The sequence below is a fragment of the Dromiciops gliroides genome, chromosome 2, assembly GCF_019393635.1.
Source record: "Dromiciops gliroides isolate mDroGli1 chromosome 2, mDroGli1.pri, whole genome shotgun sequence".
Classification (NCBI taxonomy): Eukaryota; Metazoa; Chordata; class Mammalia; order Microbiotheria; family Microbiotheriidae; genus Dromiciops; species Dromiciops gliroides.
Window position 1 is genome coordinate 248,105,311 of NC_057862.1, and position 20,518 is coordinate 248,125,828.

Consider the following 20,518-nt stretch of genomic DNA (forward strand, 5'->3'; position numbering starts at 1 on the left):
CAGATATTACCTTTATTTTAGAGATGAAGAAACAGGCTCAAAGAGATTAAATGACTTGCATACAATTATATACTTATATGTTAGAGGTAGAATTTGAATCCAGGTCCTTCCCAACTCCAAAGCTGATGATCTATCCTCCATAAATCATGATACCTTTTATTTTCAGACTTTTACTCAAGAAACAGCGTGGTCAAGGAGAAGGATAATGAAGGAACTCATCATGAGTTCCCATTTCATCTACTTTACTTATACCTGAATCATTTAACTTAAGTCTCAGTTTTTCCATCTTTAAAATGGGGACAATCTTACTTTTATTACTGACCATTCCCTGAGTGTAAACCTCAAAATGTTACCATTAAAGAAACATTGCTCTTTGGGTAAACTCCTTGCAGTCACAGATCCAATGTCTGTAACCAGTTCGGTTGATTGACAATGAAATCAGCCAGATATCATAAAAATACCCAGTTATTGTGGATACTTTTTCTTCACTGGACATGGGGTAGAAAGGCTGTCCCAAATATCCAAATGAATTCCTTTACTTTGAACCATTATTTCTATAACAATTCAATTGGTTGGTTTATGTAGAATAAGGCAAGAGACTTCCTTAGGGAAAAATGTACTCTTACTGCTGAGACTTCAAGGGATTCCTCAGGCTTTTTAATAAACTCCATGTTTGCATGTACATGCGGGTGTGGGTGTGAGAAGGCAGAGGCAGTAATTCATAATAGAGGAGGATTGTTTAATTTTTTAAATTCATGTTTGTCCACCCACAAGAAATATTTTATCCTCCACCAAACAGAAAATGAGAAAAATGTGCAATGCTATATTATTTATCAAATTCTACTGCAGAGAATAATTATATCTAATTTTTTAACATTTTCTTCTATAATTGGACTTGATAGCTCTGGGTGAGGTTATCCTGAAAAAATAAAAGACTGCTACCAATAGGAATAATTGTGTAATAAGCATGCATAAGATTCCCTAACTCCAAAACACTTTCTCTTTGCTAGATACATTCCCAGCTTTCTCTCTCTTCCCCTAACTATATTCTGGCCAAGCCAAACCATTCACTCTCCTGAATACAACCATACTTTATTGCCTCTGCCTTTGTTTTCCTTCTATTTGTAACACTCTCGTCAACCTCACACCTATATTTGTTGGTCAAAGTCTTACCTAGATTTCAAGTCGTGTCTCAAATGTCACCTCTTTTTTTTTTTCAAATGTCACCTCATTAAACCATCCTTCCTCTGCCTCAATCAAGTGTGAGCTCTTATCCTTTACACCCACAGAGGACATTTTTTAGAAGACCTTTCCTATGGAACTTAAGCTATCATGTCTACTAAATTATAAAAACTTTGAAAGCAAAGATTATTCCTTATTCATATTTTTAGCTCAAACATCTAATAGAGTTCTCTGTGTACAGCAAATTGGGAATTTTTAAAAAATAGTTTTAATTGAATCCTTCAATTTCATTTCTAGTCACATAAGATTGATCCTTGAAACTGAAATTGACAGAGCTATAAATATGAGATTATCTGCAAAATTGTCCTTTGTTTCTCCTCCTTCCCCTTCTGTTGAAAATTACTTTTTGCTCAGTCATGTTCATGACCCCATTTGAAGGATTTCTTGGTAAAGATGGTGAAATGTTTTGTCATTTCCTTCTCCAGTTCATTTTACAGATGAGGAATGGAGGCAAACAGGGTTAAGTGATTTGCCTAGGATCACATAACTAATATGTGTCTGAGGTGAGATTCAAACTCCAGTCTTCTTGACTCAAGGCCAAGCACTCTCTCCACTCTGCCAGCTATACACCCTTTGCACAAACCATTTGCATGTAAAGTAAAACATACGCATATACTACATACATACATTATATATATATATATATATATATATATTACATACATACTGTCCTTCATAGATAAACTAAGCTATATTGGAATTTTATTATATATAACTCTATGCTAGAAAGAGTGAAATTTGGTCATCAGTCCCCTCTTCAGTAAAATAAACAAACAAACAAACAAAATAAATAAATAAATAAATAGAAACCCAAGAACGACCTTGATGTAAAGCTGTCTTATAGGAAGACTTCAAGAACAAGCTTATCGATAACGACAAACCCTCACATCAACGTGAGAAACTCAGAACCTAGTCTTTCAAACAAGTAATTATTTTTTCATCTAAAGATTTTGCATGGTTAGAAATAGATGAAAGTCCTTAGATTCATTCAGTTCATGTCTTTCTGAATTTTTTCCTGTGAACATTAAATACATTAAGTGTATTATATATGTCACTGATAATATCCCATAACTAATAGAATAAATAAAAGATATCTTATTTTCTAAAAAACATTAAATACAATGTATTATGTAGATTGAGAATTTTGAAATCTAAATACAGGAATAAGACTTATTTTTGAAGAATTATATTAATTTTCTATAAGCAGTAGTCAGACTCATTTTAAAAAAAGAAATCAGAACAAACCATTAAAACTCTTCTTGGAACTTCCAGTAAGATAGCTAAGTCATATTTTGGCTCCATTGTCTCAAAAATAACAGGGAACGTGTCAAATGAAGAAAAAGAAAAGATGAAGAGAAAACCTCACGAGGAAAACTCCACAGAAAAACCAATACTAAATGAAAAAAAATGAATAAGTAAAAAAGAGATCACTATGCAATTAAATGATTCAATGAGATAAATGAATATGAGATGAAATCCCCAGAAGGAAGAGATAATTCTACAATGTTACAATTAGATCTTGTCAAGCAGAAGAACCTCCAGAGGAGCTAAAAATTATATTAGAAGAAATAAAAGAAGAGATATGGAGAAAAATAAGAGCTCTTGAGAAAATTTTTTTAAATTGATGATTTGGACCAGAAATTGGAAATCTTTAATAAAGCAGTGGACAAACTGAAAATGAGAATAGAAAAGGTAGAATTTTAAAAATGCATAAATGCATGCAACATTAGATCAAAGTCAAAAAACAATAAAATGGGAAGAATATATGCCAAAGCAAGAATGATTTTCTTCCTAGACATGAGACAAAAAGCCCCAATACCATAATTCAAAAAATCTTGCAAGAAAACTCCTGGATAGTTTGGAAATAGAAAACAAAATATATATCAGTAGAATAGGTAAGATGTCAGCAGAGAGGAAATTCAAGGTTTCAAATCTAACTCTCCTAGAAATTTAGTCATCATGATACAAAGACACCTGGTAAAAGAAAATATCTTGCAAGTGTCCAAGAGGAGATAATTCATTTACCAAGGGATACCAATCTGAATTGTCCAAAAATATCCATCAATTACAAGAAATCAAATAAAAGGTTGGAATATTATATATAAAAATAAAGGAAAGTAACATGTACATATGGATAACTTATTTTATAATCCTGGAATTTTTTTTTAACAGAATTGATGACTTCCATACATTGACCTTTGGAAAGTCAAAATTGAGAAGAACTTTTTGTTTTAAAGTAAAAGTACCAGGGCAGCTAGGTGGCACCGTGGATAGAGTACCGGCCCTGGATTCAGGAGGACCTGAGTTCAAATCCTACCTCAGACACTTGACACTTACTAGCTGTGTGACCCTGGGCAAGTCACTTAAACCCCAATTGCCTCACTAACAAAACAAAACAACAAAAAACAAAACAAAAGTAAAGGTACCAAGCAAAAATTTAAGATGCATAAACAAGTCTCCTAGGTTGAAAGGGCTACATGGTGCCCTAGTACTACAGAGAAAAGATTATCATCCACTGGTCATCCCACTTTTTTCTATGGGTTACTAAGGGGACAACTGCAGTCTTACGTGACTAGAAAGAATTACCCTAGGCATAGAGAGAGGAAGGAAAGGAGGGACTTAATACTTCTTAAAATGAGGAGCCCCAGATGAAATTCATTCAAATAATGGGGGGAAGGTGAGAAGGAGGTAGCCTCACACATCACATTATAGTCTAGGTAGATCAAGGGACATGTAAAAAATTATATAGATGTGAAAGGAGATGATGATGAAGCACTGGGCTGAGTATGGGAGAGAGAGGGTATGGGGGAGGATGTATGTATAGGAAGTAAAGAGTAAAGGAAGGGGGCTTTCTTTAAGTAAGACAAGATGTTGCTACTTAGAGTTGATTGGAAAAAAAAGATAGGGGTGTGGGGACCCACCATCCATTGATTTGAAGCTGGGCTGGGGAGAGGGGGAAAAGGTATTTGTCAGGGAGAAGATTGAGATTAGATTATTTGAATTAAAAATAGCTTCAGACCATGGAGTTATAAAGAGATCCTACCCTTTATCTCTTCTTAGAAGTCCAAAGGACTGGCAGAATCCTTATAAGCACATGTGAGAGAAAAGAAAGAGACAGAGACAGGGACAGACAGACAGACAGAGAGAAGTGGAGACTTTGACTTTTAAGTTTACTGAGCCAATGACTATCTCAATCACCCTTCCGATCTGGCATTTCCCCTATCACAGAAACCAAGGAACCAATAAGTTCAAGGTAGAATTTGAATCCAGGTTCCTCCTTAACTCCAAATCTGATGATCTCTGGTAATGACATATATGTCCTTCAGCAAAGGGATAGAATATGAGTATACATGTTTAAAAACATATATTTTGGGGGCAGCTAGGTGGTGCAATGGATAAATCACTGGCCTTGGATTCAGGAGGACCTGAGTTCAAATCTGGCCTCAGACACTTGACACTTATTAGCTGTGTGACCCTGGGCAAGTCACTTAACCCTCATTGCCCTGCAAAAACCCCAAACAAACAAAAAACATATATTTCATCTTTAGTCCAACAGAGACTAAGCTCTGGACAGTCTTTTTTTTTCGGTGAAGCAGTTGGGGTTGTCACTTGCCCAGGGTCACACAGCTAGTAAGTGTCAAGTGTCTGAGGCCAGATTTGAACTCAGGTCCTCCTGAATCCAAGGTTGGTGCTCTATCCACTGCACCACCTAGCTGCCCCTGGGGACGGTCTTCTTAATGTTTTCTTGCGAGGTCAGACTTTGCTGCTTATTGCATTCTTTAGGGTTTTGGCCACTTGTTCTATAACAGGAATTGGTGGGAGAAAAGAAAGGAAACACAGACCTGATAGCATACACAATATTCTCTGCCTCCTGCAGTCTACAACATGAAGGCTTGGTGAACATACTATTGGGAGTATGTAATAGAAGGGCCCATCCCCCCACTTCAGAGCATGTGAAGGTGTTCTTTTACTATTTCCTGGCACTTTACTGAGAAATCATGAAAAATCTTCTAATTGACTGCTAAGTTGGAATTGAATGTGCATATCATGAACAGAAGAAATCTTTCTTCCCTGGTGACTTTTAAGTGAAGGGGAAAAAGAACTGCTTTGGGCCTCTGGGTGGTGGAGGGGCCTCAAGCTCATTTTTTTTAAAACCTCATTGCCATGTGGCCATGAACACAAGGCATCGTTTCTTTTTGTATCTCTTGGTTTTATTCTATCCTAATCTTAGGCAAATGAGCATCAGAGAAAGGTAGACTGACCTTGTCAGACTTTATTTGGAGTTCTGTGTACATTTCTGAGTGCTATGGGTTAATAATAAGTTAGAGAGAGTTAGAGGAGGGTAACCGAAATGGTCCTTGATATGTAGGAATCCATTTAAAATATGGGGGTGTTTAATCTGAAGAAGAGGTGACTCAGAGGAGACAGAGGAGCATTGTAGCATGGAATGAAAATGGATGGATAGAAGGAACTGTGGATAAATAGACTAGAAAAGAGAGGGATATTACAGCTGTCTCCAAACTATTTAAAGGGCTGTCACATAAAAAAGGCATATAATTTGTTCGGTTTGACAGTAGCAGGAGTAATGGTTCTAAATTCCAAAAAGCAGATTCAGGCTTGGTGTCAGACAAAACTTCCTACTAATTAGAGCTAAAAGTGGAATAGGTTGACTAGAGAGGTAATAGGTTTACCCTCTTTGGAGTTCTTTAAGCAAGGAGTAGATCAGAGCTTCTTAAACTTTTTTCTACTCAAGACTCCTTTTCTCTGGAGACATTTTTATGTGACCCTAGTCATATAGGTATATAAAATAGATACACAAATCAAACATTTACTGGCAAATTTTTTATGACCCTCACATTCAGTTGCACAACCCTGTATGGGGTCATGAGCCACAGTTTAATAAGCTTTGGACTAGATGACCACTCGTAGGATAGATGATAAGGAATTCTATTCTTTTATGAACTGGACTAAATGACCACTGAGGATGCTTCCAACTTGAAAATTCTATGACTCTATGAAATACAAATTAATTTAAAAGAGAAACTAATAGCTGGAAGAGTCAAGAAAGGTCTCATGTAAGAGATAGCTCTTGAGCTAAGTTTTGAAGGAATTTGGGGGTTCTGTGAGGTAGAGATAAGGAGGGAATGCATTCAAAGAATGGGAGAGCTTTTGAAAAGGCAAGGAACTAATAAAGGAAATATTGCATAAGTGAGAGGATTTGTAGAGGGGAAAGACAGGTCTTGGAGTCAGGAGTCAAGTTCTGTCTCTGACATCATCCTCTGAGAGTTTGCCTCTAGCCTGGGACTCTGGGCAATTGACTACCCAGTTCTCTCCAAACGTTTTTGAGCATGTACCCCTTTCAGTGAACATTTTTTGAGCATATATCCCTAGTGTGTATATATATATATATATATATATATATATATATATATATATACCTATTTATACATAACATACTGCTATTGCTACATTGGTAGTTATGTACACAAAACAGAAGTTTTAAAAAGAAAAGATAAAAATGAAATAAAAGTTGATCTTAGACTCAGTAGGAAGCCAGAGAAGTTAATTGAATAGGGAACTGATATGGTCATTCCTGTGTTCTAGGAAAATTACTTTGGCAGCTGTGTGGAGGATAGATTGGAGTGGTGTTGTGAGAGCAATAGCCAAGGCCCTGTTCTAAGCAATCAAGGCTAGTTTTTCCTCAAAAGTTACTGAAACCATCCACAAGACTTAATTAGTTCAGAGGACTAGAGGTTTAACCTGTGGACATAGTTTTCTGGTAACCTAAGTACAAAAGCCAGGACACAAATGATCACTTCACTCCTCCATTAGGTTTTTGACCAGCAGACCAGTATGACCAATGCTGGGCACAGGGAAGATATAGTCACCCTAATCAATACTGTATCCTGACTGAATAAGCCTTTCCCAGCCCTAAATGTCCTTCCTCTGCTACTGACTGCTAAGTTAGCTTCCTTTTGTTCATGATCTATGAGTGTCTCATTTCCTTCCATTCTCATTCCTGAATTACTGTACTGGCTTGAGTCAGGCTCAACATATGGGTAGAAATTATAGGCAGGGAGACTAATTAGGAGATCTTTGTAATAGCCCAGGTAAGAAATAAGAAGGGCCTGAAGTGGGATGATAGCTAAGTAGAGAGAAGGGGGCAGAAGGGAGGGATATTGTGGAGATTGAAATGACAGGATTTGACAACTAATAGGATATATGGGAGGAGAGATGGTGAGGAGTCAAGGATAATGCCAATGCTGCAAACCTGGGTGACTAGAAGGAAGGTAGTACCCTCACCAAAATTGTGGAATTTAGAAGCAGGATGAGTTTTGGAGAGAAGATAATATAATTACAACTTAGCTATGCCAGCTCATGCTGTGTTACTCTTTCCTATGGGAAAATTAAAAGTAGAGAGTGTGCCTTGCGGGGTAGTCACTCAATTTCTAAAATTTCAGCCACCACTAAGGGGTGGCCTTTGATAGCAATAAGAGAAGGAATGATAGGGGAGCAGTGGGAGACACGGGAATGTTGTTGGGAGGGAGGCAGGGAATTTTACTTTCTTGGGCTGGGTTAAGTATAACTTGTGACCCTGTGAGGCCATATCTGGAAAAACTGTAGGCTTTCTGTAGGAGTAGGCAGAGTGAAGGAATATTGAAAGGGATGGTACAGTTGTGTTGAAGACACACTCAGCATTGGCCATGGGAATGAGTTGGAATATGCCCCATCTTCCTGTCTCCTGATAGATCACACAGACCTCTGAGATCAAGCCATCAGTCTCCTTGGGAGTTCCCACTTTGGAGACCACAGAATTAAACTCTCAGTGTCCCTGATCACTTTCTAGGTGAGATGCTAATTTTCAGTGGTAAAGTTTTTATCCTTGGGGTTGCCTACATCTACCTGAAATCATAGGACCCTACCAAAAAACAAAACAAAACAAAACCAACAACAAATAGACAAATAAGAAACAATCAGTAAAGTGCAAAAGTAGAAAATTATGTTTACAATAATTTTAAATAATGCTATTACATAGTTTTAATTGACAATTTTAAATGAATGTGTGTTTTGGGTTTTTTTGGTGGGGTGGGGGAGTTGGGTGTATGCTGAGAAGTGTCAGTTATGTTAAAGCAAAATGTGTGGATAAAAGGAAAATTAAACTCATAAAAATTCCTTCCTCAGCATATAAGTAATTTGCTCCCCATAAGCCTTAAAATATTTGAATGTGAAAAGTTTAACTTTCAGCCGATTGTTAGGGATGAAAGAAGCAATGATGTTGTGAACACTTCTCTATGACCTTTGGATGCTCCCTACAAGCATGTTGATCATACCATATTCATCCCTGATCATCCTGTGGAGTTCCATGTCCTTCTACAAGTTCATCACAAAAGGTTCACTCATATTGATGATGGAGGCCTTCCTCAATTTCTCTTGATAAACCAAGGTTACCATTAGAACCCTTTCTTTTTGTTTCTAAAAACCTCTCCTGTCATCCTCTTCTCAAGAAGACACATAGACTGTTTCATAGGCTATAGGAGGTTCTGAAACACATGGTGTCCCAAAAGTTTTGGTGTAGTACTCAAACCTTCTCTTAGATTTTTGGGACACAAAATAATCTAAGATTATTTTAGACTAAACCACGTGTAAAAAAAAAAAGTAAAACATGATCATATGATTATAGAGCTAGAAGGACTGCATCAGTCATTCAACCCAACCTATTTGTACTATAGTAAATGTATACTTCTTCAAGTAAATACATTATTTTTTATTGAAAATATTTTGAAGGCTCATCAACAGCATGTAAGTTTTCAGTATGATTTGGAATTTAACTTCCAGCCAAATGGTAGCCAGTGAACCTAAATATAAGGAACTAAAAGGCTGGAAACTAGCCACTGAAACAGTGGCAGTTAGGTGGTACAAGGCATAGTGCTGAACCTGGAGTCAGAAAGACAAGCTCCAATCTGACCTTAGATAATTCCTAGCTATGTGATCCTGGGCATGTCATTTAACTTCTGTTTGCCTCAGTTTTCTCATCTGTAAAATAGGGCCAATAGTAGCACCCACCTCCTAGGGTTACTGTGAGGAAAAAAATTAGATAATATTCATAAAATGCTATAGAAATGCTAACTAGCTATTATTATTGTTATTATTACCATAGTCTTATATGCTCTGCTCTAGATTTTATTCCAAAATGAACTCACAACAAATGTGACATTTAATCCTATCAAATTAAAGCACTTCCCCAATTTGATTTTGTCTGAATTAGGAATTTGATTTAAAAAATACAAAAGGAAAATATTCTGTTTTTTCATTAAAAGTTTTTTTTTTCCTTTTCCAAGAATGTTTTAAAAATGGAGTTCAGAGCAAGAGCAGTAAGACTACCTCCAGAATCGAACAAAAGCCTGGCTACAAATTACCATGGAAAGACAGTACTGGCACTTCAGCAGATGGGGGAGTCCACCTCTGCCCCAGGAATAGCATAGGGACTGATTCACCATGTTATTTCTACTGATTGAATCCACTAATTTATCCGATGATAAGCTTGCTGAACTGTGCGCCGACTTCTGCTCGGTTCTGCTCTCTTGTATTTATGGACAAGGAGACAGAGGCCAGGGAGAAAAGAGAAGGGAAAAGTCACCATTTGGGGGTTATTTAAATTAACGTAGAACCAGCATATTTCTATGAAACTGTTTTAGAGAAGGAACTATTGAACCCTTTGATTTCTCAACGATGGAGAATAGAACGAGGGTCTATTTTCTTCTCTAGGCTGGGGCCAAAAGATTTCCAAGTGGACAATGCCATTTCTCTGGGGCAAGTAAATGTCCCTCTCTCCCAAAGAAATCCGGAAACGAACTAGGGAAAAAAGCTTAATGGGAGGTCCAAAGGTCGCTAGTTGAATACAGTAAAGGTCCAGTAACAGGGGATTAGGGTCACTAGACGTACTCTCCCTTTCGCTAGGACCCTCCTTCCTTATCTGAATGACCACGGGGAAAGCTAAGAGACGAAGGGGGCGGGGGGAGGAGGGAGGCGTGTCCAAGTGAGGGAGGATCTGAGGGGAGGAGGCGGAGGCTCCTTAGGACTGCATTGGGAACTGTAGTCCTAGGCATCCAGGAGCTGAGAAGCTGCCCAGGGACTGAATCCCCAGGAAGTAACTACAATTCCCAGCGCTCTCTGGGGCCCCAGCCGGGAAGTCCATGCGCAGTCAAGGCTACATTGTATCCTATTAGGCTGGGAGTGATGTCACCTGCGAGCTTGTAACATACTAGCCACTACGGGGGAAACTCTTTAAACGGATCCCATTGTATTCCGAGCTGCCTTTCGCAGCGTTCGGAGGCTGCCCAGGTAAGGAGGGAGTGCGGCGCAGCGCGTCCGTCCCTCCCTCTGGCTCACGGAGACGCAGCTTCTTCTCATTCATTAAGTGGCACCGAAGGCACGGTGAGGAAGCGAGCGGGCTGCGTGTTCATCTCGGGAAGGGCGGTAGGTTTGCGGGGTTTGCTCTTCCTCCCTGCCTTTCCTTCTCCTCCTCTCTCTCTCTCTCTCTCTCTCTCTCTCTCTCTCTCTCTCTCTCTCACTCACTCTCTCACTCTCTCGCCCTCTCCTTTTCCTTGAGCTGCGGGGAGGAAGTAGGTAAATTTTAAACCCGTCGTTCAGGTTGGGTATGGGTGGGTACTGCAACAGGACAGCTCTGGGCTTTCGGGCTTGGACTGAGAAGTCTAACTGCCCCTGGGCAGGGGTGGGGGTTGGAAAAATGGCTGCACCTCAATGCAAAACTGAGGCGAGCCGGGAAGAAGGGGATTTAGGGAAAAGGACTAGGGGTTGTTCTCCATCTCCCTCCACGCCCCCCTTTTCTTTCATGTGTTTTCAGATGTGTTTTTACACGAGGTAAATTGACCATGTCCAGTGCGCCTCCCCACCTCGGGGATTCCGTGAAAGCAGGGGAGAGGGAAGCAAAAGAAATGTTGGCTACAGTTCGGTGCTGCTGGGCAGCGCTGCTACCGAACAGCTCGCTTCCTTTCACCTAATGCCCCCTCACCGCGGGGGCAACCTCTGGGGGGGGCTGGGGTAACAAAGGGTAGGTTATGAAAAAGGGGGTCCTTGTCTCCTGGCTGCTCTGAACTCCAGTTCCTAGCTGTAGAGGAGTGGTTGTGGGAAAGGCGAAATACTTAACTCTGCTCCCACCCTCCCCGTCTCCAAAAAGAAATCACCATTTCTTGCCCCAATCGAAAGGGCTGAAGGTGTCTACTGCCCATGCAAAGTTCGAAGCAGAATGTCGGGGGCTATGTACATGGAGGACGGCGGGGTGTTGTGGAAATGAGTCTGGCAGCAGAGCCCTACAGCTGGGAGGGCGGGAGACAGTGCAGGAAACGAATGGTGGTTAAAGCCACCGCAGTGGGTTGTGGTGCCAGCCACTGAGCTGTCTAGCTGGTTGTTCCCGTCCCCATCCCCAAGGCGGTGCGCATCTCCGCCCTTGCCCTCTCCACGTTTTCCGAGATGAAGGGCACCCGGGCCAAGCTTGCATCCGGAGGCACCAGCTTGATCTGTTGATATCTCTTCTTTGGGAAGGAGAGCTGAATAATCTGGCTTTCTCAGAATGTCTTGAGGAGGAAGTGGTGTTGAACTGGCTAGGTTTCCCACCCTTCTGCCTAAGTGTTGGAGGTTAAGGGACTAATACCAGTTCTACATACTTTGTTTCCCTGCCCCGCACCTCAATCATTCCCGAATGAAGTATTATTCTTTTCATTTTTACTGTCTCCTCCCTTCCCCGCTTCCCCTTCCCCGGCCAGTATTTAGAATGCGTTTACCTCTGTCAACTGGTTTGCTCTGTTAATTGGATCGGTAGTTTTTTTGGAAAATGATGCTGGACTGTGAATTGAAGCGAAATTTCCTTGCAGAAGGAGGGAGGATGAATTCCGTTGCTATGGTAACCTATGTTAAGAGAGTCTCAATATCACGGTTTTCTTCATATCAGGCTTGCTAGCCCCTGGGAAGGCATGACTTCGTGGGCGTGGTCAAATACTTGCCCCCTGTCGAACTGCTTTTCTAATCCCCCTCTTCCCTTCCCCATCTGCCCTAGGAAATTTTTTCTCTACCGTCTTTTAAAGGGAGTTTTAGAGACTCCTTTTTGAAAGTCCTTAATTCCTCTTTGTTTTTTTTTCCTCACCTGTGCATGTCACCTGAAGCCTGTGTCTTCTCATTTATAAACAGCATTAGAAGACATTGTTATTGAAACCAGTATTAACGCTTAGGTTTTTTAAACTGTCTACTCTCCCTACCTTGCTAACAGCTGTATTCTTCAAGACAATAGCCTAAGTAAGGAAATAATGTTGGAGACAGACCTTTGAGAGTTTATACTTCTTTTTTGAGATTGAACAAAAATTCAGTGTCTTTGATCTAATTTGTCACCAGCGAAGCTTGATTAGGAAATGAGTAGGCCCCAATTAATAAATGAGGAAAATGTCTTCTGTGGAAAGTGCTAGGTTTGGAATCCAAATATCTGGATTCCAATCCCAGTTTTCATCATGGCCAAATGGCTGTCTCCCGAGATAAAGCTTCCTCTTCTGTAAAATGCAGATAGTATTTGTACTACCCACCTCTCCCAAGGTTGTTTCAAAGATTTCATTTTATAAAATTTAAAGTACTATAGATATGAGCTATTTTCAATGCAATAGAATTGTCCTCTTAAAATGGCACTACATACATAACCTAATTTAAAGGGTTTTCTTTCAGTAAACAGCATATTAAAGTTGTTCTAACCCAACTTTACCCCTAAATCGCTATGTCCTGAGCAAGTAATCCAACTTCTGAGACTTGCTGCTTTTGTGGAATATGGGGGCACATCATATCTTATCTGAAGTTCGCTCAAAATTAGAAAAAGAATATCTGAGATCAGAGACTAGATCAGTTTGGAGAAGGGAAATGGGCTAGTGCCAGCACAACCCTGTAGAAGACATTTGTAGGAAGTGACTGGAGGTTTAAAGCCACAGCTATGGATTGTGATCCTCCAGTGTGCTATTAAATTTTTTTTTCTTAATTTCTTAGACTCAGCCTTCAGTTTTTAAAATTCTAATTGGTATGTACAAGGATTGCTTAGTTAAATCTTTCTCAAAACAATAAGTGCTTCAATCTCCTTCAGCCAGAGTTCCTGAACCTGATAGAACCATTTTTAAAACAATAGCTGTGGCTGCAAATAGAACTAAGTTATTGGGGTCCAAAAGAAGCCTACTTACCTTCTATTCCATTGATACTGGCTTGTATTGGCCTGCATAACAAATCCATTTATTGTATTTCTATTTCTCTTTATTATTCCATCCTAAAGCTACTTGCTGAATTTTTGCCTTTGGTAAAATGAAACTCTCATTTAAACATTGTCCAGATATTTTTCTCCAAAGCAAAATTCGTCTTATTTGCATGTGGCAATGATTTACTTAATAAAAGTTCACTAACTGTGTAGTGGCTTACTCACTGTCTCTCACATGTGAATCTGCTTTTGCACTAGCTATCCTCCATGCCCGTAATGCTATCCCCCTCCCTCACCTTTACCTCTTAGAATCCTTGGCCTCTTTCAGGATTCAGTTCAAATGCTGCCTCCTGCTGGAAGCCTTGCCTAGTCCACCCCCACCACTCATTTAGAAGGCCAGCTGCTGGTACCTTACTGTAGCCTAAGGTTACTTTGTGAGAGTAGCATCTTTTTTGTTTGGGGAGGGGGGACAGTTTCTCTTTTAAAGGATCTAGAAGACATCATCAGGATTTGATTGTGGGCCATGTGATTTGGGCTTGAACCTTTTTTATGGTTGAGTAAATTTCTTATTGTTAAATGTTTTATGTTGCATAAACATGTCACCTTGCAGTCCAATCTTGAGACTGAATCACTGGGCTGACTTCTACTAAGCCTGGCCCAGAAAACCTTTTATCAAATGTACATTAGCTTATATATGCTTACTTATGTACATATTGTCTCTTCTGTCCAATTGTAAGCTCCTTGAGGGCAGGGGTTGTTTGGACTTTCTTTTTTGTATTCCTGATGCTTAGCATGGGGCCTAAGCATTTTCTAATGCTTAATAAGTGTCAATTCATTGTCTTCCTGATTCTTAAGTCCATCACTTTATCCACTAAGTCATATTGTCATGAAATGCCCATCTCCTAACTTTATTCACCTTTCATTTACACACTAAATATTCATATATACATGTTGATATATGCATATTATATAGAAAATACTGATTATAGGTAACAGAATGGAAGAGAAATTCACCAACTCACTTACTAATTGTATATGTGTGCACATACATGGGCTCACTTATTTTGAGAAGTGGACCCATGATTTCATCAGAGTAATGTGGTGTGATGCTCTATGACTTATGGTCTTTTTTTTTTTTTTTTTTTGGTGAGGCAATTGGGGTTAAGTGACTTGCCCAGGGTCGCACAGCTAGTAAGTATCAAGTGTCTGAGGCCGGATTTTAACTTGGGTCCTCCTGACTTCAGGGCTGGTGCTCTATCCACTGCGCCACCTAGCTGCCCCATAATGGGGTCTGAAGGACTTTGAATCCCTTAAGAGAAGGTGGTTTGGGACATTCTCAGAAAGGAGAGTGGTTATTTTTTTTGCAGGACAATGAGGGTTAAGTGACTTGCCCAGGGTCACACAGCTAGTAAGTGTCAAGTGTCTGAGGCCAGATTTGAACTCGGGTCTTCCTGAATCCAAGGGTGGTGCTTGATCCACTGTGCCACCTAGCTGCCCCTTCTATGACTTATGGTCTTAAGAGTTGCCTGGGTCACTGAAAGGTTAAGTGACTTGCCTGGGCTAGATAAAGGTGAATATCTAGGTAAATGTTGGATTAAAACATGGCAGTTCAGTTCCTCTCACCAAGCTCAATTCTTTCCCATGTGGCTTTGGGCAGAGCATCCAGAATCAAGATTAACTGAGCTACCCTATGCATTAGGAGAAATTGATTTCAGCTCATTGATGAGGCAACTTGGTCCAGTGGAAAGGGCATAGGATGTGTGCACAGAGGACCTGGGTTCAAGTGATACTTAGATTGTTATTACTTACGTGATCCTTGCTGAACACTTAGCCTAGCTCAGCCTGAGTGTCCTTCTGAAGGGATCAGACTATATGACCTTTTGGGATACGTTTAGCTATACAGATAATATCGTTTTAGGCGATTTTCCTAGTTTGAACTTTCATTGGCCAATGCTCCAAGTTGGACAGTTCTAGGTTTTAAAAAGCTTTTTAATTCCTTTGTCAGTTCTAGCTTTGAAAAAACGTTTTTTTAATCCTTATTTTTGTTACTTCTTTTTTAACATCACTTCCATTTCTGCATATATCCTTTCACTCTGCTCAATGAGCCATCCCTTATAACAGAGATTTAAAAAGAAATTGGGAGGGAAAGGGAAGCACTTTAGCAAACCAACCAATACAACCACCATGTTTGACAATATGCAGTACTGTATATCCACAGGCTGCTGTCTCCTTCCTTAACACCACCACTCCCACCCCCCACTAAAAAAAAGGGAGGGAGGGACATTTTCTCAGCTTCTCCTGGCCAAGCTTATTCATTATAATTATATAGCAGTACTTTTGTCTTCTTGCTTTGGTTTAATTCTCTCTGCCTTAGTGAAAACAAGTCTCCCTTATGCTTCTTTGAATTTCTCATTTTGTCATTTCTTAGTGTACAATAGTCCATGATATTCATATACCACAATTTGTTTAACCATTTCCCGATCTTGGGTATCTACTTTGGTTTTAGTTCTTTAGTCCCACAAAAAATACTGGTCTAAATATTTTGGTGTAAGGGGCAGCTAGGTGGTACAGTGGATAGAGCACTGGCCCTGGAGTCAGGAGGACCTGAGTTCAAATCTGGCCTCAGACACTTGACACTTACTAGCTGTGTGACCCTGGGCAAGTCACTTAACCCCAATTGCCTCACTAAAAATTAAAAAAAAAATAATAAATATTTTGGTGTACACGAGACCTTTTTTTTTTCCTCCTGCAATCAACCAGTTTTCTCAGATAAGTTGTAGAGCAGAACACTGAGAAAGCTGATGGAAAGCTGACTAGGTGGCAGAGTCTACCAGAAACCTTTGCCAGGCCATTAATGGCTCCCAAGACACTGTTTGGGTGTATAAGTGAAGCGTGATTTTATTTTGTTTTTTATTTGCCATTTTAGGTAGACAAAATGATGGAAAGTGTGCTGAAGAATGAAACTATCACTTACTTGGTATATGATGTTACTTTTCTGTTAGAGATGGTTGCCTGTGGTTCTCAAATGGAGTCAGAGGGAGAAGTATGTTGATAGTGAAGATGGCTTTATTGGTTATGTAGTTGGCTGGTAATTTTGGAAATGGAGTCGTCAAGGAATTTTAATTCTTGTCTTTGTGAAATAATCTAGCGTGCTAAGAATTTTTGGGTTAATGTGGTTTTTATTTGAGCTACTGTTTGTCAAATTGCTTTTTATTGCTGGAATTATAGCTATCAAAACACAAGAAAGTGTTACCTTTTGTAAATATTTTTTGTGGTGGCAAAAAGATTTGGTGGCTTTGGCTTGAAGAATCTTGGCCTTCTGTTAAATTATTTTTTAAAAGGTTGCAGCTGCTTGAATCAGCATAAACAAAAGCTTACCCCAAAAGCTGGTAACCACTGGGAGCCTTAGGTGTTTGGTTCATGAAGTAATCACCAGTGCTTGTAACTTCTACTGAGACCTCCTCTGGTTTTTATCTTGCTTGTCATATTTCCACGTGTTAAGTTTGACCTTACATAGTGGGAAGTAACCAACCCAGTTCAGTAAACCTTTTCTCTCAATAGGGGCCAGTAACCACAAGCTAAAATTCTTTCATTTTGCATTTTGGGGGAGATTTTTCTTTGAATGGACCAGGCATTTTGAGCTATTCATTTTTTATTTAACTTTCTAACACTTCAAAGATGTAAGACAGAACTTTTAAGAAATTAAATGCTCAAAACCTCTACTCAGACTTAATATACTCTTCTAAAAATTAAATTTGTATATTTGTTACATTTTAAGTTCTGAATTGTTTTCCTCCCTCCCTGCTCCACACTAAAGAAGGACATCATAAAAATTATAAAACCATATTATGCATTCTTCCATTTATCAGTTCTTTCTCTGGAGGTGGACAGCATCATCCTTCATAGGTCCTTTGTAGTTGATGTGACTATAATACTCAGAATAACTTGGCTGTTCATAATTATTCTTCCAACAATATTGCTGTTATTGTTGTATACAATGTTCTTTTGGTTCTGTTTACTTATTTTTCATTCTTTTATGCAAGTTTTTCCATGTTTTTAAAAAATCAATGTGCTCATCATTTCTTATATCATAGTGGTATTCCATCAGAATCATCTACCACAACTTGTTCAGTCATTCCCCAATAGATGGGCATCCCTTCAATTTCCAGTTCTTTGCCACCACAAAGAGAACTGCTATAAAATTTTTAGAATACATAATTTCTTTTCCTTTTTTCTTGATCATCTTAGGAAACAGACCTAATAGTGGTATTGCTGGGTCAGTGGGTAAAACTTAATCTATTCTTGTTGTTTTGTTTTGTTTTGGTGGGGCAATGGGGGTTAAGTGACTTGCCCAGGGTCACACAGCTAGTAAGTGTCAAGTGTCTGAAGCTGGATTTGAACTCAGGTACTCCTGGATCCAGGGCTGGTGCTTTATTCACTGCACCATGTAGCTGCTCCCAAAACTTAATATACTCTTAATGATTTTCCTAGATGGGAAAAGGATGTAGAATACCGTTTCTTATATGGCGTGGATACTTATCCTTTTTTGTTTTATAAAGTCCTTTGAGAGTTTGGCAAAACCTGTTGTTCAGTCCTTTCAGTCATATCCAACTCTTCATGACTTCATTTGGGATTTTTGTGGCAAAGATACTGGAGTGGTTTGCTCTTTCTTTCTCCAGCTCATTTAACAGATAAGGAAACAGGCAAATATGGTTAAATGACTTGCCCAGGCTCACATAGCTAGTCATTGTCTGAGGCTGAATGCCAGGTTTGGCATTCTATCCACTCCTCCACCTAACTGACCCTAGAACCTGTTGACCCTTTCTCAAAACAATGTTTTTAGTTGCATAAAATGAAATATATAAGATTACAAAGGAAGCCAATATTGGAATGCAATTATCAGAATATTATTTAAAAAAAATAAAGGTCTTGGCTCTCAGAGTAAGATCATTACTTGAATGATCCAGTATGGGAATGAAAAGCAAAGAAGTCTTTGGTAAATCTACATATCACACCAGAAGCTCTTGGCTGTTAATAATTATGTATGATTCTGGATCATAAAATTGTTATCTTGTATTCTGGATTCATTTATAAATTCAAAAGAAATGCAAAGTTCACTTCATAGAGTTGTGTATTTTCTGTCAAGACCTGTGATTTCAGTAGTCTTGGAACTTCTTTCCACTGAGGCACTTTTTAGGCCTAATCTGAAGAGTACCCTCCCCTCCCTGCTTTTTGTTAGATGGATTTTTATTCTGACGGGTTACAGTTTCATGCTAGTGAGGCCAGGGTCCTGAGTTCTTCTTGGACACAGATGATCAAATCCTTAAAGCCAATCTAGAGGGGGCACTGTATGAGAGTGTAGTTTGCTGGGTGAAAATCTCTCATTTACATTTGGGGCAGGGGGAAATTCAAAGTATGATATCTTATGATATAAGAACAATAACATCATATTAGTAGGAGCAGCCTTTAATATGGTTCTAGATGTTTGCCTTCATAAGCAGATGCTGGTGATACAGTAGGGGAGAGAGCTGAGCAAATTCTCTAGTAAAGGTTGGGTCCGGACAAAGAATCAGATCTCTGCTAAAATTTCCTTATCAACAAACATTTATTAATTGCTTATTCTATATGCTATGGTAGGTGTCAGTGGATAGAGTGCCAGGTCTGGAGTCTAGAAAACTGGAGTTCAGATCTACTCTCAAGAGACTGATTAGCTGTGTGTCTCTGGACCAGTCACTGAACCCTGTTTGCCTCAGTTTCCTCATCTGTAAAATGAGCTGGAGAAAGAAATGGCAAACCACTCCAGTATTTTTGGCAAGAAAAGCCCAAATAGAGTTGGAAATGACAAAAAAAAAGTCTCAACAAGATCTATATGCTAGGCACCCATGCTTTTGGTTTTAGTACTTTTTTCATTAAAGGGAAATCACTTCTAACTTAACAATAATGATAGAAGCTTGAGGGAAAACACTTCTGTGTTCTATTTTGCTATTCTAAATTATAATTACTGTCAAATTATGTCAAAGATTGCAATGGCCCTAGAGGAAGATCTTACAAGAGAGCTTGAAATGCTGAGCATAGAAAATGGTATTTATCTAAAGCAAATGGGTAGGTTAATTATATCCAGGATATGAAAACTGAAGGTGCCTTTTCTGTATTTTGTGGTTTTTGTTTTGGGGATTAAAACAATTTTTTTAAACAAAGACCTGATAATAGAGAAGTGATAAGAAAGCAGTAAGGCCAGAAGTGATACTGAGATAAGATAATAATCTGTGAGGTCACTGCTAAATCCAGAGACATCTGGTTAAAAAGTCATTATGGAAAAATGCAAAAAAGTAAAGGTCTGAACTGGAAGAGAAAAAAAAATAGAGTTGTGCAACAGAAAAGAATGATTTACATTAACTGGAAGAAGGTAGAAGAAGCTTAGCATAATGTAGAGAGCTACCAAATATGACATCAGGAGCAGGGTTTGACTCCAACCCTACTACTGCATGCCTATGTGACTTTGATCAAATTTCTTAATCTCCCTGAGCCTCAGTTTTCCCATCTTTAAAATAAGAGGTTTGAACTACATATAAAATCCTATGATTTTGCCACATTTTAATTTATCTTAGAAGTCAGTGAGTTCAATGATTTAGAAAATGATGCAGTCGGAAAACCCTGCTGAGAGGGAGTTGCCAAAAGTCAGATGCACACTAAGATACTGACAATTATTCTATCTGGGCAACAAATAAGGAATTTTTTAACAAGTGGCCCTTAATTGAATGTTTGTGACTGATAGGCTAGTTTGGGGATGGTGCTTAAGATACTGTTTTGTTTCCTAGAATAGGTCTACTCAATTTGTCCCCTCCCTCCTTTCTTTTTGTGGGAAGACATTATTTGATTTGAATGTGTAACTTCTCCCCTTATATAGCAACTCATTTGTGTTTTGAACTAAAACAGGAAGATAGAGGAGTACAGTGTGTAGCTATTTGGTCAGTAGACTACCATTAAATTTGTTTTAATGTCTTAAAAAGAACAAAAATTCTTATATTTGTCTCTGCT

General features: G+C 39.0%; 1 protein-coding gene across 1 annotated transcript in view; it reads left to right on the top strand.

Moving 5' to 3' along the window:
- Window positions 1-10,459: 10,459 nt before the first annotated feature.
- DAAM1 (dishevelled associated activator of morphogenesis 1) overlaps window positions 10,460-20,518 on the top strand; it is a 223,604-nt gene continuing 213,545 nt past the window's right edge. The window contains exon 1 of the mRNA XM_043982739.1: window positions 10,460-10,677. The gene's annotated coding sequence lies outside the window, so the exon portion shown is untranslated. The remainder of the gene's footprint in view (window positions 10,678-20,518) is intronic.